Here is a 6,017-nt window from a genome sequence, read left to right as displayed (position 1 = left end):
CCGAGTAGGTGTTCACTAATTCAGTCTTTTGCAGCGCATTTAGGGCTCATAAGCAGTGTAGACGGATACAGGTACGGATGTTGTTCAAGAGGCGTTTGTAGTTGAGAGCGATCGTGCGACGTATTGTCTTCGCTTACACCATCCCCCAAACATTTCATCTCAGTAACCACTCTAATGCGTCCTTCCGCTTGCACAGGTAACCCGCGACCAACGTTCACGATTCCCGATTTAGGTCTGTTCATTTGTGCACCAGCCACTTTCCCATATTTCTTAATCAGGGTTATTAACATGTAAATCTCTTCGTGCGAACATACTAAAAGGACCACATCGTCCACGTACAACACAAATTTATCCCCTCGTACAGTGAATTCCTGTAGCAATTTGTGGAGTTGCATCAACAGTGGCCTTGTCGCAAACAGGCGTATGAAGAGGTGGCACCCCTGTCTGACAGAGAATTGTATCTGAATTAGCCCTGTCAAAAGCCTATTCACTAAGACAATTTACTGCGATCCGTCACGAAGCCGCATTATTGCCGTGATGAACCGTTATGGTATATTCATCGCCACCATCGTTGCGCGTAGGAAGTCATGGCCGACTGCTTTGAAGGCTTTCTCTAAGAAGACCGCAGTAGTCACAAGAAAAAGGTTCAAATGGCTCTCAGCACTATGGGACTTAACATCTGAGGTCATCAGTCCCCTAGACTTAGAACTACTTAAACCTAACTAACGTTAGGTTTAACACACATCCATGCCCGGAGCAGAATTCTAACCTGCGACCGTAGCAGCAGCGCGGTTCCAGACTGTAGCGTCTACAACCGCTCGGCCACAGCGGCCGGCAGTAGTCACATAATGCCATGCAAATAGCGCGATTGTCATTGACTCCTGTCTGATCTTTTCCCGTCAACATTGTAAGGACTGAAACTTCCTGGCAGATTAAAACTGTGTGCCCGACCGAGACTCGAACTCGGGACCTTTGCCTTTCGCGGGCAAGTGCTCTACCAACTGAGCTACCGAAGCACGACTCACGGCCGGTACTCACAGCTTTACTTCTGCCAGTTCCTCGTCTCCTACCTTCCAAACCTTCCTTTCTTTCAGGAGTGCTAGTTCTTCAAGGTTCGCAGGAGAGCTTCTGTAAAGTTTGGAAGGTAGGAGACGAGGAACTGGCAGAAGTAAAGCTGTGAGTACCGGCCGTGAGTCGTGCTTCGGTAGCTCAGTTGGTAGAGCACTTGCCCGCGAAAGGCAAAGGTCCCGAGTTCGAGTCTCGGTCGGGCACACAGTTTTAATCTGCCAGGAAGTTTCATATCAGCGCACACTCCGCTGCAGAGTGAAAATCTCATTCTGGATTGTAAGGACTGGAATTAAACGAAGTGTCAGAAGTCTTGCAAAAAGTTTGTAAACGTTGTTGAGAAGTGTCAGTAGCCCGAAATGATGCACAGAGTATCACGACGATGTCTTCGGAACGGGGATGATCAGACCTTGCATAAAGTCGCGAGGTACGGTTACTGCAGGAGTGAGTAACTTCCGCCGGCCGGTGTGGCCGTACGGTTAGAGGCGCTTCAGTCTGGAACCGCGTGACCGCTACGGTCGCAGGTTCGAATCCTGCCTATTGCATGGATGTGTGTGATGTCCTTAGGTTAGTTAGGTTTAATTAGTTCTATGTTCTAGGCGACTGATGACCTCAGAAGTTAAGTCGCTTAGTGCTCAGAGCCATTTGAACCATTTGAGTAACTCCCGGAACAACTGTCGCAACGTCGGCGTTAGAATATCTTGAAATTCTCCATAGAATTCTCGGGTCCACGGTCCATTTGAGCTACCCAAGCACGACTCACGCCCCTTCCTCACAGTTTTAGTTGCGTTAATACCTCGTCTCCTAACTTACAAACTTCACAGAAGCTCTTCTGCGAAACTGACAGGCGAGCACCCTTCGAAGAAAGGATATTGCGGCGACAGGGCTAAGCCACAGACATGTTTTCGCGATATCCTTCCTTTCAGGAGTGCTAGTCTTGTAATTTCGCAGAAGAGCTTCTGAGAAGTTTGGAAGTTAGCTGACGAGGTACTGACTGAAGTATATCTGTGAGGATCAGTCGTGAGTCACGCTTGGGACCTCAGTCGGTAAAGCACTTCCCCGTGAAAGGCAAAGGTCCAGAATTCGAGTTTCCGTTCGATACACAGTCTTAACCTGCCAGGAATATCAAATGTCTTAGTTTGCGCGGTTGGGAAGGGCATCGGTGCTGAGTAAGGAATGTGGCTAGATATGTACGCATGTAAAATAGTGAGAAGTATTGGGATAGTGCTACGCTTAAGTGTTTTTGTTGTTTACGTGTATATGATTGACAGGGGGGAATCATGTCTTGGTTAGTACTACTGGCAGCAGGATTTTCAATACCACAAGGGAATACCACAGAGAAGGAGTTAAAATTGGAGCAGCCAAAATAAATATGATACAAGCGGAAAATACAAAGCTATCTAAGAGACTTGAAGCACATAGGGCTAGGTAGAACGAAATAACTTTCAGTAGTTCTCCGGAGTATGCAGAGGACGTGCAGAGAAGACTCCGGGACTGGTGGAGTAAAAACGGGCCTCAGGACGTGAGTAACAGGAAGATCTTGAAAAGGATGGCGAGAACGGAAAGAGAAGAAGCAGAAAGGTGGGAGAAAGAGGAAGTTAAAAACGACAGGAACAGGCTATTGTCTAGTTTATCTGTTATTGCAGCACGTCCAACTTATAATGCAGTTGAGCCTGTCAATCTTGTGAATAGCAAGATGAAACTTGACGGCTGGTGGGACGATCTTTTAAGTGGGAAAATTATATAGTTAATGCAAAGGGTACTAACTTCGTGCAGATCCCTGAGACTTTATGCAATGTATGAAGTACTAATGTTGTGGATGTTGAAAGGAATAAAGTAGAAGTATCAGCTCTGATATCATGTGAAATAGTGGAGTCTGAGGTAGATGATCTGCCAGACGGAGTAATTGTGGGCTGTACCAAAGTGAATAAGTGTGTGACTAGAAACCTGAGTGATTTCAGTGCAATAGATTCTACCACACTGGGTAATAATGGATATTGCTTAGAGGAAGTGGAGTCAAGGCACATGTAAAGAGAAATGTATGTGTCACTGAATTTTCATTGTACGGAGTGCCACTGCAAACAATGATGTTGTGGATACTACAGGAAATGCACAGGAAAGCGTTGGTCTTGACATTTGTGTTTCAGATGTTGGGGAAGAAACTGTACGGACGCATATATTTCTTCTGGAGCACATTCAGTTGAGGGAAAGGGAGACGTTTTTGTAAAGTGAGTGGGAAGTGTATGCCAGAGAACTGGGAAGTTACAGTAGCGCAGGGCACAACGTCACAGCCTTGCAGAGCGAAACGCTGATACACGCTGCGAGCTGTTTACAAATGGTTCAAATGGCTCTAACAAGGGAACCTCCCCATCGCACCCCCCTCAGATTTAGTTATAAGTTGGCACAGTGGATAGGCCTTGAAAAACTGAATCCAGATCAATCGAGAAAACAGGAAGAAGTTGTATGGAACCATGAAAAAATAAGCAAAATATACAAGGTTCCCTTGTAAGCACTATGGGACTTAGCATCTGAGGTCATTAGTCCCCTAGACTTGGAACTACTTAAACCTAACTAACGTAAGCACATCACATACATCCATGCCTGAGGCAGGATTCGAACCTGCGACCGTAGCAGCCGCGTGGTTCCAGACTGAAGCTGTTTACAACACAGCCATACTATGATGTGTGCAACGAGAATAATTTACCTGATAGTTAACTTTCTGCCCGAGCTTTATGCCAAAATTGAACTTTGCGATGCACGGTGTAACTTAGAGGGACAAAATTACAGCTCCAGTAAACAGTCACCTGTTCGTTACTGCCGCAAGGTTCGTCCACCTTGAGGGGCAAGCCAGTTATACTGCCATCAAAATTTCAGCCTGCATTCCCTCCATGACACCCCACCTGCCGCTCAGACCTCCACAGAAGTGGCCTGCCATCCCTGCATCCCCGAATTGACTTCAGTCTTGTGTTTATGTTAAGCAACAATAAATTTCATTGAAATTATGTTCACTAATTTCCGAGAAAATACGTTATGCGGCCCCAGTGAGATTCAAAACTTGACATGTGAACCACAGTCTAGCTCTTTGATTCAAGTCTCAAGCAGGCTAGTTCAACCAGAAGTTTCGAACAGACGGACCATCACAAAGGTCTACAGAAACTGTGGCATTGCAGAAGTGTAAAGTAAACGACTTCAGTTTGAAGTCTAACCCATGGATGTTCGTATCTCGTCTTTCATGACTACCGTACAACAAACCTTCCTGGCTTGTATCTTCTACTTGGCTGAACTGTTTGTGATTTCACTGCATTACTATTGAAAGCAGCCGACACGTTCAGCGACACAGACGTTATCTTTCTCTCCTCTGTCGATGAAAATAATAATCGCCCCTAAGGATATCTTTAGTGATACTTCTCTTTACCAAAATCTTTTCTCGAGTTCAGTATGCTTTCGGAACTCTTCAGGACCAAAGCTTAAAACGCAAGCCATCTTATGTCTTCAGACCTTCTCTCAGACAGTCTTCCTAATATAAACTATTCTCCAATGAAACTGTCCAGTTGTGTGGACAAACACGCAGTACGAGCCGTTTCTTACCTGGCAGAGTACAAGGCTTACAACTAACACTGCACAATTTCGTGCCACCAAAGTTTTCTACAAATTAGTTACAGCGGTCCGCAAGCAAATCTCACTCTGTCCTTCACTGTTCTACACATATTATCTCCAGTCATGTAATTCCCAACGTATTTAGCTGTGAACATCAAAGGGCTGCATTTGGCTTCAACTTTCGTCATAATTTCTCTAACTTTATGGATATTTATCTATTTATTATAATAGCTTTTTACGAAAACGTAAACCCAAAATAAAATAAGACTGTTCCTAAACAAAAATTTGATAATACAAAGTTGTGTCATTCCTTTAGGGCGCAAAATTTATGTACAATGCAGATTAAAAAAAAGAGGATACCTATTAGTCTGTCAAAACTTACCTGTGGGACACTATACATATGATAAAGATGTAAACTGACAGAATAAAACAACACAAAAGTAAATGAAAAGGAGGTAAATTACTACATCGTTCGTAGTTGACGAATTACTCAACTAAATTGGTAATTCAATCCTTTGACTGTTTCAGGGACATGCAAATGCCTTTGCAATCTGCACACACGCACACACACACACACACACACACACACACACACACACACACAACCAGTCACACACACACACAAACAAACAAACAAGCGCTAGCGCGCGTCTGCCTCTCACAGGTTGTCCATGAACATAACACATTCGCTCCAGTGAAGTAGCACTCTACTCCACGTTCATACACTTAGCTGCTGTACTTCACCATGAGTTTTCTTTATATGAATAAAAACTTTCTCCTCTGTGAAGTCCATCCCCTTGCTAAGAAATATTATTTAATAATTCTTCCATCATAATTTTCTATCCCTCTCGTGCTATCCATCGATACACAATGTGATCGAAAGTATCCGGACACCTGGCTGAAAATGGCTTACAAGTTCGTGGCACCCTCCATTGGTAATGCTGGAATTCAATATGGTGTTGGACCACACTTAGCCTTGATGACAGCTTCCACTCTCGCAGGCTTACGTTCAGTCAGGTGCTGGAAGGTTTCTTGGGGAAATACAGCCCATTCTTCACGGAATGCTGCACTGAGGAGAGGTATCGATGTCGGTCGGTGAGGTCTGGTACGATGTCGGCGTTCCAAAACATCCCAAAGGTCTTCTATAGGATTCAGGTGAGGACTCTGTGTAGGCCAGCCCATTTCAGTGATGTTATTATCGTGTAACCACTCTGCCATAGGCCGTGCATTATGAACAGGTTCTCGATCGTGTTGAAAGATGTAATCGCCATCCCCAAATTGCTCTCCAACAGTGGGAAGCAAGAAGGTGCTTAACATCAATGTAGGCCTGTGCTGTGATAGTGCCACGCCAAACA

This window comes from Schistocerca americana, chromosome X (genome assembly GCF_021461395.2).
Source record: "Schistocerca americana isolate TAMUIC-IGC-003095 chromosome X, iqSchAmer2.1, whole genome shotgun sequence".
NCBI lineage: Eukaryota > Metazoa > Arthropoda > Insecta > Orthoptera > Acrididae > Schistocerca > Schistocerca americana.
The sequence above is the reverse complement of the archived record's forward strand: the minus strand, read 5'-3'. Positions refer to the sequence as shown.